A 21,609-nucleotide genomic window follows, 5' to 3' on the forward strand; every position below is an offset into this window, starting at 1 on the left:
TACAGAAAAATATTCTGCATCATCACAAGATCTATAAGGGGCATCACCTTAATTATAAAGAGCTTTGGTAGCTCACAAGAAAAATGAATGGCATCGTTTTCCTCTACTATTTTGCTTTAAAAAAAGAAAAACAATTGGAAGAAAACTTCTTGTTCATTATCATTTTGCGTCTACCTCAAACTTACAAAAGGCCTGGGAGTTCTTTAAAGCAGATTCCCTGCCTCCCCATTCAATAATTCATTTCATGTATAGTGCCTTGACCACTTTAAAGAGATTGTGTAGCTTTAGAAAAATAACTTGAAAACAAATTAGAAGGTAATAATGGATGTATTTTTCCATTAGTGTAACGAGGTAGCTTACTAATTCACCAATGTTGAAACTAGCCCTGATTGAGATGAATTAATTTCTCATCTTTTAATAATGCAAGTCCCAGTAACAGGACAAACCTAGAGTGACTAGTAACACTGGAAAAAAATGATTTTGAAAAGGAACACAGAAGAGAACAGCAAATTAACTCGATGTTATTTCTGTTTCTTATGCAAACATTTTACTCTATTCAGTTACGGTTCACTTTAACAAACATGTGGACAAACATGTGGCATAACATTCAGGAACAAGCCCCTTTCAATGTTAAGAGCTGAATCTGGCCATGGTTTATATGTATCACAACAGAAAATAATTATTGCATATAAAGTTATAATTAGGTGTTTATTTTAACTAAACCCTAATTCAGTCCAACGGTATTTGCCTTATTGCCTGCAGTATAGCATGTCAGAAGACAATACTATAATGCTTGGAATGTAAGATAGGTTTTGAGACATAAATTACATTCCAAAACATGTATCTTGCAGAAATGCTCATGCTAATCTGTTATTATGACAAGGAAGATGAACATTTATAGAACAAAATGCCTTTGTAACCCAAGCTTTGTAACCAATAAAATGTGATGCTTTAAATATTGTGTAAGTGTTCATATAATTCCACATTTCTGGTCTGAAAGCTTCATTAAAGTATATAAATTAGTACTACTGTCAGAGATGGCATTAAGTATTCAATAAGAGTAGACTTAATGCAATTAATAGCAATTAAAATTATACTTTTATGATGTCAGCCACAAGCATTGGTAAGACATAATTGCCTGTAAGGACTTTTGTACCTTACTTATCCTCTAAAACTGTCCAATTTATATGAAAAATGCCAAAAACATATCCCATATGGGTGCTATTATCTTCTTGGATTTTAAGAAGTAATCTGTCTTATCCTGCATGTGCACATTAAGCTAATTTGCTTTAATTAGTTTTTCCTCATTGTGTTAATAGGCATGTTGATGCTAACTTTTAGAGGTACAGATGTTAAACTTTATTATAAGGTCAATACACAAACTTCCCCTGAAGCCCTGGAGGTGGACTGATGCATTTGTAGATGCTCATCTATTCAAATAATAAACTTGCTAGATAATATTATTACACTGAAACTACTGGAAAACTTTAATTAATTAGTAGTTAAATATGAAATGATGACATGGGTGGTTCTGCTGTTGAAGGGATTGTGTCTGATGGTGATAAATAAGATAAATTAATGAACTGGTTCCTCTTAGAGTAATTTGCATATAAGTACACGAACATTTACAACTGTGCGCATTATAATTTATTAGTGTCAACAGAATTGAGGATTACCATTGTCAGTTCTCAATTGTCCAACTGATTTAACACAAACCTAGGAGCACTTAGTTTAATGGGACTTGCTCCTAGGCATGGTTGAGTGATTTCAAATGTTCAAAGCAACTCATGTGGATTATCCAGTTGTAAACTTAGCAACAACCCTGCAAGGGATCTGAAAACTATGGTCCTCCATAGTTGGCAAGTGAAATAGTACCGTTTTACCTACCTCAAGGGTAGATTTGCTTGTCCAATGTAGCATCACTGGGGCCATATTCTTATGCAGCCTGCAATGCTATTTACCACCCCTGTTGGCCTTTGAGTTATTCATTTGTTGTAGGAAATAGGTTTGCACTGTTCTGAGTTATGGACTGTTTAAGCTCAGAGAGTACACAAAACTGAGGAGAGGCCAGACTGTTTCCTGCAAAGGCTACTCTTGTTTTTGTCCACTAGAGCAACCCAATGATGCTACAATGGACAAGCAAATCTACCCTTCAAGTAGGTTCCGTTGTACTATTCCCAGCACAGACTTTAATCCTCATATCTGAAAATGTAACATGTGCTGGAGCCATCAATTGAAACAACTGCAAGTTAGCTTCCTGTCTCCAATCCTAACTGCCTCAATCCTACATCGTTTGTTTCCCCAGCTCTTGCTATCATTTACCTGCTTTTCACTTTGGCCCTACAGACTTTTCTCCTGTACAAAGAGAATTTCCATGACCTATCATGTTTGTCTGAGCCTCAGTACTGACACATGCATGGGTAGCTGTGACCCAGCTGAACTATCTTTCTCATGGGAATTTTTTGCTTACTGGCTTGGCAGTATTCCCACATTAAAAAGGGGGTGAGGGTGGAGAGAGACATGACAGCTGTGTTATACTTTAATACAGAAAATAAAATATAGCTCTGTTTAGCTGTAGGCTTGCTGGGATCTACAAGACAATTACTACTTGGCGTATTAAGCATAGGGTAAAATATGGCAGTGGTGATCCCACTCCAGTACAGTTAATGGAACTTTTGACTTGGTGGCATGGATTGCATACAAAAGTCACAGTCAAGCACATAATTGGAGCTCCTAACTCCCTGAGTTCAAAAGGGTTTAAGTTGTTGAAATATACTCGGAGTCGAGTGTGGATTTCATGCTCTTTATTCAGCTCAGAGTAGTGAGGAATGAAAGTTCCCCCAAAATATCTGCTTTATATACATTATTTACAAAATGGGCTGCACGTGATTGGCTAATTCTGGGATTCTCCTGTAGGCAATCAGCTTGCGGATTCACTTCCACCTGGAGCTGGATTGGGTGGCTCCTGCGGACCAATCATACTGCTGCATTGTTCTAGGACCAATCAGACTGCTGCATTCTGGACCCTATTGTTCTAGGACCAATCAGACTGCTGCCTTTTGGATCCTATTCAACTCAGTACATAACAGTTTTTGTATCTGTTCACTGGACTGTGACTACTAGATGCCCACAGACATAGGGTTTTATTGCAGGTGTATTGTGCAACATGTTCTTGACATAGTAATAGTAATAGTAATAGTGCATTGGTGGTACATTTATTGTGTTTTATTAGTCATTCTGCCATGCTTTCCTAGCACTAGCATCTTATTGCTGTTGGGAGGAGCTATAGTGCAACAACAGTGAAGATGGTGAAATATGAAAAGTTACGTGATTTTAGCAGGAAGTTACAAACTATGCACTGATTGAGCATGAAGCAGTACGACTGCCCCAAGAGTTTTGCAGGTGCAAACATCATTGAAAGTGGGATTGTATATGACTGCCCCAATAACACAAATCACCATGAATGTGCAATATATAACCAGAAGCAGTATTCACACCTCTCTTCAAGAAGTCTCCCCAGTTCTCTACGACATATTGTTGTGAGCAGGGATTTTCACATCTGACAAATATGGAAGTTCAGAAAAGAGAAAGGCTTATTTGTGTTGATGAGGAGATACACCTAATGAGATTGCCCAGCAAAAGCAAGCTCACACCTCTCATTGAATCTGTATGCATACTTAAGGTACATATTTAAGAGGCTAATTTATATTTATGTTTTGGGAATGATTTGTGTTATGTAGCTGTATTGTTTCATACTTTCTGGATCATAGAGTTGGGAGGGATCATCTAATCCAACCTCCTGCAATGCAGGAATATTTTGCCCAATGTGGGGTTTGAAACCACAACCCTGAGATTAAGAGTCACATGCTCTACCAGCTGGGCTATATGAAGTAGTTGGGTTCTGTGTTTTAAAACAAGCACTGCTAGGAGTTGTTTATTTTTGTTTTCCAATGTATTTCTTATCAACAGAAATTTGATGTGGCATGAGTAAATTTATATTCTGAAAGTGTGGCTCAGAGGGTGGGGGGGAAATGATAATAGATAAGACAGGTAATACAGGTCTGCCACTGGGGCTACTATCATGTCAGGAAAACATGTTATGGAAACTCATATTTGGGCTGCCAAGATGTGGGTGACTGGGTAAGCTGTTTTTGAATGTAGAAAGGTGGCTAGGGTATGTGCACCAATGGAGAAAAGGGAGACTGAAGCAGTATACAGTGGTACCTCTGGTTACATGCTTAATTCATTCCAGAGGTCTGTTCTTAACCTAAAACTGTTCTTAACGTGAAGTAGCACTTTAGCTAAAGAGGCCTCCCACTGTTGCCACCGCGCGATTTCTGTTCTCATCCTGAAGCAAAGTTCTTAACCCAAGGTACTATTTCTGGGTTAGCGCAGTCTATAACCTGAAGTGTATGTAACCCGAGGTACCACTTTACTCAAAAAGTCCCACTGAATTAAATGAGATAAACATACACAGAACAGGGCATGGGGTGTCATAAACTTAAAATATGGTTCTGATAATTCTTCTTTGTTACCATCCTAAAAGTTAATGGAACAGAGCTACATTTGTTGAGGTAGTTTTTAAAGCATCCACACATGTGGAATATTGGAAGTGTGTGTGTGTGTGTGTGTGTGTGTGTGTGTGTGTGTGTGTGTTTGTGTGTGTGTGCATTGACATTCTCAGCTGCTAGTGAGGCAGCTTTGGAGAAACCAATGGTATTTACAATGTGGAGCAATGGGGAACTGAAATTCTCACCCATACCTTAAAGCACCAAGTTGGAGTGTGTTTTGGTGCTGCTGTGAATATATTGCTGCTCTTGAATGGGCACAGGCTGCTGATATCAGTAGGGGCAACTATCAGCAACCATACACTTGCCAAATGTTCCCACTGGCTCGTAAAGATGCAGACAAGAATTCCCTCCCTCCATCACTACACAGTGGCTGCCAACAGTTTTGGGTTGTTTTTTTTAAAGCAAACCAGCTTATTCTTATTGGACAGACTAAAAAGGAACCAGTTCTGTAAAAAACCTCCAGGGATCTACTAGCTAACTTCAAAATTCATTTGACAGTTAAAGCATTTTTGGAAGTAAGGAAAGAAGGTGATCCTGATATCAGAGGAATATTATTAGGAATGGACTTTACTCTTTAGGGGCTGGGGGGAGGGAGAAGGATAGTTCTGTAATACGTTTGTGTTCTGCCAAGAAGAAAGCTGGAATTTATCAGCTTCGCTGTACAAATGGCAGGATGCCACTTAGACAGGAAAAATTGATTTTCTGGACAAGAAGGTTTACCTTTAAATAATTTGAGTCCTACATTTGCTAGTGGCAGGAAAGGGGAAATGATGGGGCATCCTGGCAAAATCTCCTCAGAATCTGTCCCATCATTTTCTCTCCTCTTTCCCACCTGCCCCTTGTTACACTTGAGACACATCAAGTGACTAACACTCTTCCAAGCAGCAGCAGAAGAGGAACAGAAAAATATCTCTGGCATGTCTTGTGCCTCTGATGTTTATATGCATTCAATAGCATAGTCAGCCCTTTAACAGTAAAAGGCTAAAGAATCCAGTGACTAACTGCAGATGTAACTAAATTTACATATTGTGAGCACCTTGGACTATAAAAGATAAATATAAACCTTTATGGGGCTTTTCGAAATTCGTAGAATGGTGTACATATTTTACTCAGAACAAACTCTTTGAAATTAAGGAACATGGCTACAGTAAATCCATCGTTCCTATGCATATATTATATTTTTGAGGGCTAAACTTAGTTATAAGTTTCCATACCTCCCTTTAAGAACAGTTGCTTGCTATAAGCCCGGTTGCTTGCTATAAGGTGAGGAATTTACATCTTTGTACTTTGCCTAAATCTGTCAGCTTTATGGACTTCATTCTTAGCCACATGCACTTTCCCATTTTACAAGCTGGCAAAGAAGAAAGTTGAAATCATGTTGCCCATGTACCCTTGGTTTCCGGCTACGCCATGAGTCAATGATGGTTGCTCTTTGCTGCCGTCCGCAGGCAGCAAGGAGGTTCAGGCAGGGGAAAGCCAGGATTTATGAGCCCAAAATCATGGCAATGTTCCCTAGTGGGGTCTAGGGAGCTCAATGCATCCCGCTATGCCACTCTGCCTGCCAACTTGAAAGGCAGAGTGGGTGTGACCTAGGAGTGTGTCCCTGCTATGGATGAGCCTCTGTCTCTGGCAAGATTTGTGGTCAGTTCCTCCATAATTTGGACAATTGGCATTAATTAAGAGGTGCTCCTGGACCGATATATGCTAATGTCAGCTGCCGAAAGGACTGGGCTTGGCTCTTTGAAGGTAATGTTTTCTTTGAAGCTTGAGAATCATTACAACAGCTGGGAAAGGAGGGGGGAGGACAAGGTGCTTTGTGCTTTCATATGGTTTTAAAATGGTTTCCTTTCTTCCTGTCCTCCTCTGCAAAATGAAAGACACATGTGTAGCCGCTGTTATGTTATTATGTTTGTTACTTTGGAAAAGAGAAGGGAGGCTTTCGATTTATGCTTAACAAGGAATTTAACAAGGTTTTGCTATGCCCTCCCCCCTCAACTGAGGCTGACTGGACTTTATTTGAAATTATTCCTGGACTGGACTAGGAGCTGTTGCTGCAATGAAAAAAGAATGAACTGCTGCCGAACAGATCTGGCAGAGAGGCTGAGTTTGAGAAAAGAACTTGTTTTTAACTGTGTGCCGAGGAAGAACTCCAGAGCGGAATTTTAATGACAGAGTTTGGATACACATTCTGTGAGTTATTTATGGCCACAGCTCGTATGCTAGTCGCTAAACAGCAGAAGGAATGTGACCCTGCAAAGAACTGAACAATGGAAGATAGTAATTGATTTTCCCAGCACACCAGATCTGGAACAACAATATAAATGAAGGGGTACACACAGCTGGAAGAATGGTTTAATGGCAAGTGAAGGTTGTCAGCTGGACCTTAAATCAGAAATGTTGCAACAATGTGAGGAAATGATGGTCATTTGTTTGGAACAGGAACGGGAAACCTATTTTAAGAAATTGTATTAAATTAAATTAAATTGGTTTGATTTGTAATAATTTTGAAAAATAATAAAAATAATTTGGAAAAACGCCCATGTACCCTCCCTTCTCTTTCCACATAGCATATTGCCAATTCTCATATTTGCTGTCTTTTATTAATTGAAATGTTGATAACAATCCCCCTCCCTTAATATATCATTGTGAGCAGTAGAATTATATTTTACTTTTTCAATCGTATAATTATATTTTATTTTTAAACTTCCCTAAAAACTGATCCTGTAGAGGGCAATATCAAAACCTTTTCATAAAACCAGTAAACTACCGTATTTTTTGCTCTATAAGACTCACTTTTTCCCTCCTAAAAAGTAAGGGGAAATGTGTGTGCGTCTTATGGAGGGAATGCAGGCTGCGCAGCTATCCCAGAAGCCAGAACAGCAAGAGGGATTGCTGCTTTCGCTGCACAGCAAACCCTCTTGCTGTTCTGGCTCCTGGGATTCAGAATATGTTTTTTTCTTGTCTTCCTCCTCCAAAAACTAGGTGCATCTTATGGTCTGGCGCATCTTATAAAGCGAAAAATACGGTAAATAAAATTATAGTACATTAAATGACACTCAAGGTGGTTGCTAAGTTTGCTTCTGGAGTTGATTCAACTCAGTGCTGGTGTTCCTTATATATCAGAGATAGGATGGCATCTGCATATTTCCAGATCATGGCTTTGGAAGGGGGGGGGCATATAATAGAGAGAGGAAAGTAGGCCTATTCACTTTTGCCCTGTTGCCAAGAAAGATGTAAGTGGAGGGGGAGATTGTGCCAGACCTGCTTTATCTTCTATGTGATAGCCCTTCAGATATTTGAAGACTGAAGAAGTCTTTGCAGTTGTGAGCATCAAACTGAAATTCAGGCCTAGTGCCAGACTTTGAGGTCAGGTGCAACTCCAGACATTTGTTATCCCTTCTCTTAACCCTGCCCACTTCTTGGTCACCCTCAAGCATGACCAAGATACACTGAGGTTTTTCATAGATAATAGCCCCAGTGCCTTTGAACAGAATCAAGCAGCTTTACTTTAAGTAGTATGCGTGCATTTCAATGCATGTAATGTGTGTCCTTTGCAAAACAAAAAAACTTGGGGTTTGGGTTACACGAGGAGCCTACAATACACAATTTCCTAGCATACTGTTGATAAAACGAGTATTATATCATGAATTTTGAGTCTTAATTTATAATGCATCTAAGTGTGATAGTTCTTAGGAAATCAGCAGCTATTGTTATAAGGGAATCATTTGAACCAATTGCCTGTCAATGTCTGGTTAACAACATATACCATCCGCCGAATTAAGTTTCAGTTTCTACAATGTGTAAATAACAAAATCTTTGAAACTTCATCAGTGTGCTCCTCATTTCACCAGAACTAGTTGAATCTTGCCTCTGCAGTTGAGGCTATATTGGAAAAAAACTTAATCAGATTTTGCCTTCTTTTACAGGAAATAAATGAATGTCTAAAAAAACAACTTTTGCACCAATAAAAAACTCACAAATTAGATTTCCTGCAGGGGCAAACTTTTTCAAAATAGATACACATTTTCCACAGAGACCAATCCTACATTTTTTGTCTTCCCTTTGATTGGCTTTCCCCCCTCATAATAGTATGAAGTTCTCAAGGGTAAGAAGAAAAGCAGATACTTGCCATTATGAGGATAAAACTCCTGCCAGTAAAAATCAGGTTTTGAAAGCAGAAACATTAGTAGTTTGATGTGCAGTGGGTTTGGGTTTTTTTTTTTTTGTCACTGCAAATCACAAGGGAAAGGGGAAAAGGCCAATCTGCCTCCTCTAATAGCTGGTGTTGGTTTTGGATGTTATGTGTTGCTCCTTTGATAGCTCTCACATGCATATAACCTGTTATCAGTCTGTTGTAATTATGATGTATCATCTTCATGATTTGCCTCTTTGCAGCCTAATATATTATGATAGCTAAAGTGAGTTGCTCTGTTTATAATTGGATGGCTGCTATTGATATGGGTAATGGATCTCTCCTGTGAAATGCAAACAGCAGCTAGATGCTCAGCATGGAGGTAAATTAAGTACCTGAGCTACCTGGGAATCAGCAGGTAGGCCTCATGACTTAGTATAGGGATGTATTTTTTCTGGTATCTCAGCACATCTCTAATTGCAATTATATTTCATGCCCACCTTGTCAAAGTTCTTGTAGGAAGGTTGTATGTATAAGTCATTTAAATACAAGTATAAAAGCAAGTGAGGATGCAAGGTTTTTCTGAAGACCTAGATGTCATTAAACAAGCAAGACTTCATAGAGGCATGTCTACTAATTTTACCACCTACACACATGAAGAGAGAGAGAGAGAGAGAGAGAGAGAGAGAGAGAGAGAGAGAATAAAACCCATAGATTTACTGAACTTAAAAATATAGCACCCTTTCACCACATCACTACAATTTGGTTGCTTAAAATGGTGTAATGAAAATGGCTAAATACACAAAGTAACACACTTGAAACCAACAGCTATAAAAGCATCACCATTCAGATTAGATTTCCTACCACCACATTACTGTGTCAGTTTGTGTGAATCAGATCTTGGAATATTTCTAGATCTGGAAACAGAATATACATTCTTTAGAGTAAGATGCACTCTTATTAAAACTATGACACACCGCTTTATCAGTGACATGTCATGCCTGATCTTATGTAAGTTTAGTTCATAATCAATAGCATTAATACATCGTTGGACATAAAACACTGGGGCAGGTAGGGGGAGAAGAAAGAAATACTGAAAGCAGGTTTCCACATAGTACATTGATTTTTGTTTTCTTTGTGTAAACCCAAACATAGTAGTAATGTGTGGAGTTGGTAAAATATTGATTTGATTTCCCTGGTTTTTTGTTCACTTGGGTTTGAGGTTGACAAGGGCAGTTATGTTCTGTAATTATCAGTCATCATACTTGTCTAGGTAGTGATGTCCACAAAACACTTACCAGATTTATTACATTGCTCTAAACACCTTTCACAATGAGCAAGAGAGAAGGAAATACTAAGAAAATACATTTTCTCAGTGTCCCTAAGTAATGAGATTTTAAAAATAAAATAAAGATGCCTTGAGCTAAATTTGCTGATTACCATAAGCTTTTAAAACAAATTTGGTTGGTATCAGCTAATCCTGGCATGGATATTGAGGAGCAGTCCATCAAAACATTTCAAATCCCACCCCCTCGTCACATCCTTCTGGTGGCATGTCTTTCAGTAGCTACAGGCAGGTAATGTATCTAAAACCAAAAAATCTTTTACCATATGATGATAACTTCTAGTTTGAAGTGAACCAGATCTAGTATCATGATTAAAACTGAGTGTGTGCAAAATAAAATCATCCTGAGCTTCAACTTAGATTTTAGTAAAGGGTTACTACTGGTAATTTATGAGAATAAAATTCAGTTCCATATAATTGAGCTTAATTTTATCACTGTTCTCCTCAAAATATGGGAGAAACTATAATTTTCACCTGGAAATCTACTGCATTTTTGTGTTGTAGGTTACTTTAGTGCTGAACTTTCATTTAGGAGTAATCACTTGAAATAACTTGCTGTGATGATAGAGACATGCAGTTCACCAATTACAATTAAACCATGTGAACCATATGTTTCATAAGTGCAGTGGGCTTTGAAACTTTCAAAAGGTTTTACATTAAATTACACTGTGATTTCATTTTGCCTGGATTTTTTTATTCTACTTTAGAAAGCTAAAAGGTTTTTAAGTGAAGACTTTAGAACATTTTATTTATTTATTATATTTAAAAACCTTTATAGTTTACCTTTCCTCAGTAAGCCCAAAGCAGCTAATGACAATAACTTAAAACCATTTAAAAAACAGATTGACAACTATAAATACAGAAAAGTATTAATAAAGCAATAACATAGCAGTGGCGAAAGGTGGGTAAAAACCATCAGAAATAATTTAACTATAGCAATTGAAACCACTTTTTTAAAAAACGCATAAAAAACCATAAAGCTTCCAAAACCTAAAATGGAAGGTTTTGGATATCCTAACAAAAGAAGACTGCCTCCAAACATTGGTCCACAGTCTTCACTGTCTCCCTAGGATGAGATGGGTATATTTGCATACTGACAAATTTGAATGGCATATCTCTGGATGACCCCGAGTCAGGATGGCTGTCCATCAACAGATAAAGCTGGGTGTCATCTGCATATTGATGACAGCCCAGCCCAAAGTTCCGGACAATCTGGGCAAGGGGGTGCATTAAGATAATAAAAAGCATTGTGGAAAGAATTGTGCCCTGCGGCACTCCACACACCAAGGAATGCCGCAGCGACAACTCCCTAGCGCCACCCTCTGTCCCCAACCTGAGATAAAGGAGCGTAGCCATTGTCGGGCTGTGCCCTGAATCCCCACGTCGGCAAAGCAGTGGTCCAAAAGTTCATGACCATGTCGAAGGCTGCTGACAAATCTAGAAGATGCCATGACATATATAAAATATAATGCACACATGAAACTAAAATTGGTATCTTTGGAGAAAGAAAAATGGCAACTATTCATCAACGCTCCCCCTGCCCCTGCAAACACACACACATTCCATATTGAGCAGGGAGGTACATACACATGCCTACCTGCTTCCCAAATTTTCTCAGATATTTTAGTCCCTCTCCCTCTTTGTATCTCACTACCCCCACAAAAGGAATTATCTCATTACTGTTAATTATCTCATTATTGTTGAGATTGCACGTTTTCAATTGTCATGAGATAGAGATAATCTTTTATCAGACTTTCTCATCAAATATTTTTCTGATTTTAATTTTTAACTATGAATTTTCACTTACTTGAAGCCATTTCACCACAAAGCTATTTTGTTGTCCATCCTTTACTATGGTAAATATAGAGCATTATGTATTTCTTTACAATGTGTTACAGTTGATGTAAGTCCTAATAATAATAATAATAATAATAATAATAATAATAATAATAATAAATTTTATTTATATCCCGCCCTCCCCAGCCGAAGCCGGGCTCAGGGCGGCTAACAACAATAAAACAGTACAAAGTACAACATAAACAACATTCTAAAATCATTCATTATAAAAATTAATTAATTCAAGCCTCTAGCAACCATTGGGCCAGAGCTCTGCGAAGATTGCCGAGGGAGGGAGTCAGGCTGTGCCCTGGCCAAAGGCCTGGTGGAACAGCTCTGTCTTGCAGGCCCTGCGGAAGGATGTCAAGTCCCGCAGGGCCCTGGTCTCTTGTGACAGAGTGTTCCAAGAATATCAAAGGATGCAGCTGCAGTGTTGATTTTAAAAGCCCTGGCACACTTGTCACCAGTATGCTGGTGTTTAAAATCCACTTTTATCAAGAGACTACATTATTAACCTACCATATTTTTCACTCTATAAGACACACCAGACCACAAGATGCACCTAGTTTATGGAGGACGAAAACAAGAAAAAAAATATTCTGAATCTCAGAAGCCAGAACAGCAAGAGGGATTGCTGCGCAGTGAAAGCAGCAACCCCTCTTGATGTTCTGGCTTCTGTGATAGCTGCGCAGCCTGCATTCACTCCATAAGACGCACACACATTTCCCCTTACTTTTTAGGAGGGAAAAAGTGAGTCTTATAGAGCAAAAAATACGGTAATTTAATTGGCATGCTTGTGCTAACACTTAACAATAGATTCAAGGTTTTTTGGCAGGGCGGGGGTGTTGTGAGAAGACATTTGTTGGTCAGATGCCTAAATATGCCTGTTCCTGCAATTTATAATTCACAGGTATTTGGTTTATAACTGTGTAGGAGGCACCATATGGACATACAATATAATTTTTTTATTATGCAAATTGCCACAGTAACTCGTGGGAAAGGGTGGTCATAGCTCAGTGGTAGTAGGTAGGCCTGTGAAACACCCCTGACTGAAAGCCTGGAGACAGTCAGTGTAGACAGTATTCAGTTTGATGGACCCGTGGTCTGACTCAAAATAAGGCAGCTAGTACCTGCTTATTAAGGGATGAGGGTGGCGCTGTGGTCTAAACCACTGAGCCTAGGGCTTGCCGATCAGAAGGTCAGCGGTTCAAATCCTCGCAACAGGGTGAGCTCCCGTTGCTCGGTCCCTGCTCCTGCCAACCTAGCAGTTCAAAAGTACATCAAAGTTCAAGTAGATAAATAGGTACCACTCCGACAGGAAGGTAAACGGCATTTCCATGCGCTGCTCTGGTTCGCTGGAAGCGGCTTAATCATGCTGGCCATATGACCCGGAAGCTGTCTGCAGACAAACGCCAGCTCCCTTGGCCTATAGAGTGAGATGAGCGCTGCAACCCCAGAGTTATCCACGACTGGACCTTATGACCAGGCGTCCCTTTACCTTTACCTGCTTATTAACTCACTTGCATTATCAGTATGAATATCAACAGTCCCTTTCCAGTAGAAGGTCATCCATAGGAGGAACCAAGACCAGTTCCATGCCAAAGCTAGGCCTGTATCTAGACTGAAATATATCAAGATAATCCATTTCCTCGAAAAGTGCCCTGCCCTTGCACCCCACAAAAGGAGGTACATAGTGACACAGGCCTGCCTCTCTGCTACAGGTAATTAGCCTACCTAGAAGCTTTGATTACCATAGAAGGGGTTGCTTTGGGGAAGTAAGCCAGAATAAAAGCACACGTCAAACACATTTTGGATCTCTTCCTTCTCCTTTGTAAAGGTGCCCACCTTGGACACTGATAGGGATCCTGTTTTTATAATAAAAGCTTTTCTTACTTCATTTGATGCATTTGACTGAAATCACTGACAAAATAACTCTTCCTCCTACAACCATAAAATTTTGGCCGCTTTGGAGTGGTTTTGATGGAGGCCTCTCTTGACAGGAGTTTCATAATTAATTTGGTCCATCAGGTACTCCATAGAGAATACAGCCGCAAATTCTCTTTCAGTGTGCATATGCACGCACATATACGTGGAAGGCTCTCTGTACTGCAGGTGGTCCAAAATAAGAGAAAGACAGACATTTAAATAATAATGTTGTCCTTCCTTGAGCAAGCACAATCTCTTCACATTATTGTCAATACAAATGGAATTGCTTTCCTTTATGTTAAAGTAAATAACTTATATACTTTCATTTAAGTATTCACCTCATTTATTACGATAAAATCTTCTGTCTGGGTTAGCTGGCATGGAGCTTTATTGAAATGCTACTAAGAATTGGTAAGGAATTTGGCCTTGACTCATGCTAATTTAAACAATATATTCCACATTTTACGGTCCCTTTTTAATAACATTGTTATTAAAGATTCTTTTAAAATAGTATTCTTGTTTTGAATTAAGCTGGAACAATGGTATACAAACTGTATGTTTTCTTGCATTCTTGTGTCTTGGTTCTTTTCTGTTATATGATTCGGAAAGCTGTATTGCACAATTAATTTTTTTAGTCTCATACAACATACCCACTGGAAGTATTACAGACTGTACAATATTTTGACTTCAATCAGTTTAATTAATGCCAAGTTGAGTTGGAAAGGGTAAAGGCACAGTGCCTTGATTATCATGTATATATTTTGAACAGGTGCCCATAGATTATATCAGAGGGAGGACAGTTCTTTAATGTTACCTTGTCATATGATACCAATTATTTTAAGTGTGTGTGACATATAGTTGACACATTGTAAATGGGATGTTGCCTCTCAGCAGGTTTCATTCCTAAACCTGCTGAACTTAAAGGGGGGGAACCTTGTATCGTGAAGAACAATATGCCATAAAAATATTTCCATTCATTAAAGGTATAATCCATTAAAAACACAGTAAGATTTGCCATTTACTTCAGTGGAATTTGAGTTGCAACCTTACAGTGCAGTCTTGTGTTTTACACAGGCGTGCCTTTAAATTCAATGTGATTTATAACTAGGTAAATGCATGTAACTGGTTGAAATGTTTTAGTTTTCCATAATCTGAGCTAATTAGAAAAAGAGAAGCATAAGTTTCAAATGAGGCTCATTGAAACTACATACACATATGTAAATGTTTGCAACACTTACACAAAGAAATCTTAAATAATCTACAGTTATATTTCTTTTTAATTTGATACTTCAAGCACGCCTCAGAAAAAAATACAGGAAATGTAGGCAGAAAATCCAGAAGGAATGACCTTTTGATAAAATGAATGTTTACATCAATGCAACATGGATTTTGCAGAGTTAATACTCAGACTTATCAATTAGAAAGTGTAGACTGACTCTCTCTCTCTCCTCTCTCTCTCTTTAATTGCTTCTAAACACGGAAGGAAGATATCTAGACTGTAATGGTGTAATGGGGTTTAAACATTACACAACTTTGTCAGACTGAATTTTTTTTTTTTTTTATATATATACACACACACACACACACACACACACACAGTGTGTGTATATAAATTGTACCCCCCTGGCCACTTAACAAAACTATTTTCCCATACACCATGGGTTTCCAGTTCTTTTAAAACTGCATGACAGAAAGGAATTCAGTAGATGAACTGCTTCAACATGCAGTGATACAGAAATATATACTTTCCCCCCAATTTTTCAGCTATTAAAAGTAAAGCTAAGCTGAAATTTCTCGTGACTTTTTCTTTTTTAACATCTGATATTTTTGTTTTTGACAGACACACTTCCACATCATCCTACCTTGCATGAGATGGCACCCCTGGGTTTCTCCATCCTCCACCAGTCGCAGACTGTGGGTCGGGGGGAGGGGTAGCATTGTTAATCCGGGAGGATTGCTCTTTCAGGGCTCTGCCAGCACCATCGATCTCTGGCACTGAATGTGTTGGCCTGGTGTGGGGCACCAAGGAGAGCTCGGCTGTCTGGCTGGTGTTCCAACCATCTAGCACACTGGCGGCCACCCTGTCAGGCCTCCTGGAGATGGTGGCAGGCTGGGCCTTGGCATTCCCTAACCTATTGGTTCTTGGGGACTTGCCAATGCCATCCCCTCCTCTCAGGCTCTGGACCTGGTGTCTTCCATGGCGACATTAGGGCTCTCCCAGTTTGTTTTGGGTCCCACACATCAAGCAGGCCACACGCTGGATGTGATCTTTGGGGCAGGTATAGATGTGATCATGTCCCCCCTTGTGGAAGTGCCATGGTCTGATCACTATGCTCTGAAAGCCAGGATTGACTTCCCACCCCTGCCCCCCACTTGGGTGGCGAACCTATTTGGGCTCGCCCGCAGAGGCTGATGGATCCTGATGGATTTCATCAGGCCTTGCGGGACCCTGCTCCCCTTGGTGGCTCACTAGATGAGCTTGTCGAGAACTGGAATAACCGGCTCTGCCCAAAATCACAGTGTTTCAGGTTTTTCTAGTGGTGATAGCCAATGGAACAACAACTGGTGATGATGGAATCCCCTCACCAGCATTACTCCTTTCCCTGGGCAGAGAGAAACCTACATGCCATCCTAAGTTTCCAAATGTAATGCCAGATTCACCAATGGCCAATAGTATTTTTATTGAAGGCATTTTCACACACATTTTCACACATAAGAAGAACTTGCAGGATATCACTGCATCAGGGGGGCAAATCTGGATACTATTGGCTGTAACACGTCAAAATACTTGCAAAAAGATTTTCGGATGCCTTGATAACTTCCTGTTTTGTACTATGTGTCTTACAGAATTCCTCTGTGCCCCACCGGAATCCCTTTTGTCATAAGCAGAAAACACAGAAAGTGTTCCAAACAGGAAGAGGTAGGACAAAACTTTCCATCTGTTAAATTGTTACAAGGCCCGTTGTTTTTAGTAACTGTGGTCAAGACAGTACTGTATTAGAAAACTGTAGCACACCATTTTGGCTTTGTTTACAACTATTTGTCTACAATCCTTTACTAGTCTTAGAACTTGATTTTCATTTTTAAAATATTTTTAAAAAAATATTTTACTTTTTTCTATCATTTTAAAAAGATGTAATATGTTTAGATTTTCATTTTTTTAAATAACCATCATTTGCAGAATTTCCTTGCTCACATTCCTTTAGACTGCACCAGTCTGGTATTGGAGTAAAATGTACCTCAAAATGTACCAGCAAGTAAATAATAATAATTAAATCATGTCAACACTGAGACTTTATCTTCTCCAGTAAAACAGTTTTGTTACATGTAAGTCATTTGGGTGAACAACACCCACAAGGTAAAGTACAAAAACCTAGGCAGTATGTGCAGTCTAAATTGATCTGACAGTTTTTTAAACATGAAAATATATTGCTGAAGTATAGTGAGTTATGGGAACAAGATGAAGTATAGTGAGTTATGGGAACAAGAAGAGAGCCAGTGTGGTGTAGTGGTTAAGAGCAGTGGGCTCATAATCTGGTGAACCGGGTTCGTGTCCCCGCTCCTCCACATGCAGCTGCTGGGTGACTTTGGGCTAGTTACACTTCTCTGATGTCTCTCAGCCTCTCTCACCTCACAGAGTGTTTGTTGTGGGGAGGAAGGGAAAGGAGATTATTAGCCGCTTTGAGACTCCTTAGGGTAGTGATAAAGCAGGATATCAAATCCAAACTCTTATTCTTATTCTTAAGTCTCATGGGCTTAGCAGCCATATCACATGTACTTGAGCAGCTATGTACAATCAACACATTTCACAAATGGATTAATTGTAGGACATAAAACACATTGTTGCTGTGGTTTTCTGATATTGTATCAAACGTATAGATCAGGGGTCCCCAAGCTAGGGCCTGCGAGCCGGATAAGGCCCAAGGGACTTGTTTATCCGGCCCACAGTGACCCCCATTGTCCACTGCGGCCGCCTGCTCTTACCAGCGCTGCACTGTGCGGCTGCCTACTTCCAGGTCAGAGGAGCAGTGGAAATAGCTTGTGTGCATGCGCAGGCGTTATTTCTGGTGCACATCCGGGTCGGGGGAGGCCCATGCACATGCACACAAGCTATTTCCGGTGTTCCTCCAACCCGGAAGTGCGCCAGAAATAGTGTGTGTGCACACATATGGGCACACACTCCCCGCGCTATGGCCTGCCGCGTGATCGGTGCTGGAGACACCGGTCTGAGGCGCAGTTAGTTTGCTGACCCCTGGTATAGATGACTCTTCCCTTTTTCTTGGTGCTAACAGTGACAATCCCTACCAATGGCTCTGTGTCTAGACTCACCCAGAATTTGATCAACTTCAGTCCTAGTTCTACTAGGAAGAGAAATATATTTTGGAACATGCACGTCATTGTAGGTAATTCAATATGGGCATTTAAGCAGATATTGCCTACCATATTTGAAAATGCAGACCCAATTGACCACTGTTCACACATTCTGAAGTGTATATAAGGACCAGTTCACCAGCTCATCCACACCACCCTGAGCTTTATTAAAATGAAGAATGTTTTCTGGGTTGAAAGTTTAGTCTGAGATCTCTGTATCATTATGCATTGAAGGAACAAGAATCACTGCCCTTCCTTTCTTTGGAAACTCACGTGTGAAATCTTAAAAACCAAAAATGTTGCTGTGGACATTTCTGGTTTGTGGTCAAGAAACTGCAATTGGATTTCTGTTTTTATGGTTTTTCCCTGATCTGCCAACTAGCATCCGGTTTGTCATAGCTAATCCATTGGTCAGTAGTGGAGAACTTATCAGTTATATTTCATCCATGAGTTGTTACATTTCTCAGCCTCTGTCTGGTCTTTGCATGTTCTTTCTTCCTCAGATATATATATATATGTATCATAAAAAATGGTGTTTTGAAATTGCAATGTAGTCAGAATTTTATGCCATATTTCCATGTTTGAATGGAGTATGCTGCCTCATTGGCCATCTTCCTTTGAATAGCACTAATTGCTCATCAGTTGTAGCATTCTCAAATGGCACAAAGCACAGTAGAAGTTTGTTAGCAAACATATCCCAAAGGTCACACATAGGGGCAAGTTGGTCTCTTCCACTGGTGATTCATACTGAAGCTGAATCTTAGGGATTCTTTTGAAGGAGGCTAGTGACATTGTGTTCCAGACATGTTGGGGGAAAGTCTCAACAAATTTTGCAGAAGAGGGGTCATACTCTTGGGCTGGGATGTTGGTTTTTTTGGGGAGGAGGGATTGTTGTTGTTATTGATATTAATGTTGTTCAGTCTGGTTGTGTATTTATTGTTTATTACTACTTTTGTTATGTGATAATTATGTATTTTTTCATGTTGTAAGCCACCTTGAGCATGGTTTGAACTATGGAAAGGTGGCATATAAATAAAATGATGTGTGTATGTGTGTATATAGTGTGTATGCAGGTTGCTTGCAAACATGTGCAGATCAGCTGAGATTTGAATGACCCCAAAAGCCAGAATAGTATGTTTTGTGTAAAACAATGGCTAAGATGAAAAACCATTTTGCTGGGTCACAGGTAAGGATCTAACTGGTGGGAAATGTTACAATAATTCAGGTTTGTCAAGGAGTTTCACATGATGCTAAGGGAAGTAGTGATCTGTCTATTATGAAAAAGCACCTGTTGCTATTATGAGTAACTAATAACTTTAAACAGCATTTTTGATCACTTTTTGCCCCTAGCACCCAGTAGAATAGTGGCAAAATTAGAAGTGCAGGGTCCCTTCATGATAGTCACAGTCATACTGCCTTCCAAAATTATACAATAATCTTTTAGTTATGCAGATCTCCATGTGTTTCATAGATCTACTATTTTCTGTGCATGTGCACCAGTGAATTATTTGCAATGTGTTTTCCTTGAAGTTGTATGTAACAAAACTTGCATACTATTCTCCTGAGACTGAAGCCCCTTGTGTTTTCAGTATGCCTAAATGCTTCACTTTAGAACATACAAAACTCCTCCTCTGCAGTGTTATTTCTGTGCTCCTTCTGCAGAGTAACCCTAGAAGCCAATTCTCAGTAGCTGACTCACCTCCTTTAACACTGGTTCCAATCAGCACAAAGAGTGAGAAGCCTTCTCAGTGGCTAAAAAACTCCCCTTTCATGCTGCTCGGGTGGCTCAAGGATGCTGGAGGCTGGGACAGTGGCGTAGCGTGGGGGGTGCCAGGGGTGCCGGCCGCACCGGGCGCAACATTTGGGGGGGCGCGTTTGGCCGGCCCTCCTCGAGGAAGCAGGAGCCCCACTGTCCTCGGACCTCCTCCGAAGGCTGGCGGTGGGGCGGAGAGACCTTCTCCCCGCGCCAGCCTTCGGATTGCTGTCCAGAAGACTTGTGGTGGGAGCAGTGGCGTAGCGTGGGGGGTGCAGGGGGGCCTGCTGCACCTGGCGCAACATCTGGGGGCGCGCGGAAGAGACTCGAGTGCTAAAATCCACGGGTTAGGGGGCGCAAATTACTTGCCTTGCCCCGGGTGCTGAGAACCCACGCTACGCCACTGGGCTGGGACCCTACATAAGAAAGCTTTGCTAGCAACTTTTCCTCAGCCCTTCTGAAAAGGGTAGAATTTGAGCTTTCAGTAAATTAATGAGGCAGGCAAATGTCAATTTACACATTGTTGATGATTATCTGGAATAGGGAGTCATGGAAGACTGACAAAAAAGTTTCATTACCCCCCCCCCGAACTGTCATTGGTGTATTTGACCCCCAGTAAAGAGATTTAAAAGATAATAAATGAACATCTGGTGATGTGCTGTAAGGCAGAGAATTGAATGAAGCTGGGGGGAAATTGATATTACCACCTAGGAATTTTCAGGGTCAAGCTAGACATGAAAGCAGCAGATCTGCTACATTTTTAAGGGCTAAATAAAGCTCCTGATACACCCTTTTGAGGACAGGGTATAGTTTTAACCCTTTCTCCATACCATTTCACTCATCTGAGTCCCCCCAGCTTCAAAACAGCAGCATTTATAACACGGAGGGAAATATAGGAGGGTCCCTGTATGTTTTGGCCCAAGAGGCAAATAGTTCCAGCAGGGTGATTTAGATTAGGAAGTTGGCATGGTGAGAAAGAATTCTCCCATGGCTCTGATCTGAATCAAGGCTCAGCGCAGCTCCATTTAATTTTTTTTAAACCACAAGATATCTTTTGTCTTTTCCAGTCGTACCGAGTCTAGTACCTAAAATGCCATATTAGTTGCTAGGAATTTGAAATATTTTTCCACCCTCAAGACTAGTTTAGATTACTCTTTGGGTTCCTTCCAACCCTTATAAGACTGTCTAGAGCTAAATTTTGAGTTTGATACATTCACTTTTTTCTGTTTGTTGGAGTCAAACTATTACCATTTATCCCACTTGGCCACACCATTTCCTTCTTCCCTTTATCTAGTCTATGTATACACTTTTTATTTTCCTCTTTGTTCCACAACCTTTTAATGTAGACAATGAAGGAGACAAAATGCAAAAACAGAACAAATTAACGTACTAAAGAAGATCCATACTGTACCATGCTTCATCACAGCTGATATAAAGTGGGACCCTGCTGGATTGCAAAATCTTAATGCATATGGTATATATTAAAACACTGCAACTTTTTCAGTATCCACAATCCTAAAATTAAAAAGCCACTGAGTTATGATTATGTGTACTGTCCATGACTTTGAAGTATTTTATTTGTTAGCAATCTGGTGATCAGCAGGTCTTGATTATTTTGAACAGCATTTATGTAGCAACCATGGAGACTTGCAGTTGTACATGTTTAAACGCCCCT

At 39.9% G+C, this 21,609-nt stretch overlaps 1 protein-coding gene across 3 annotated transcripts in view; it reads left to right on the forward strand.

Annotated features, from left to right (window-relative positions):
- TENM3 (teneurin transmembrane protein 3) overlaps window positions 1-21,609 on the forward strand; it is a 1,324,874-nt gene that overhangs the window by 837,671 nt on the left and 465,594 nt on the right. For all 3 annotated transcript variants that reach the window (XM_082237150.1, XM_082237146.1, XM_082237151.1), the window contains one exon: window positions 16,658-16,730. The gene's annotated coding sequence lies outside the window, so the exon portion shown is untranslated. The remainder of the gene's footprint in view (window positions 1-16,657; window positions 16,731-21,609) is intronic.

This window comes from Podarcis vaucheri (genome assembly GCF_965113315.1).
Source record: "Podarcis vaucheri genome assembly, chromosome: 9".
NCBI classification, from domain to species: domain Eukaryota; kingdom Metazoa; phylum Chordata; class Lepidosauria; order Squamata; family Lacertidae; genus Podarcis; species Podarcis vaucheri.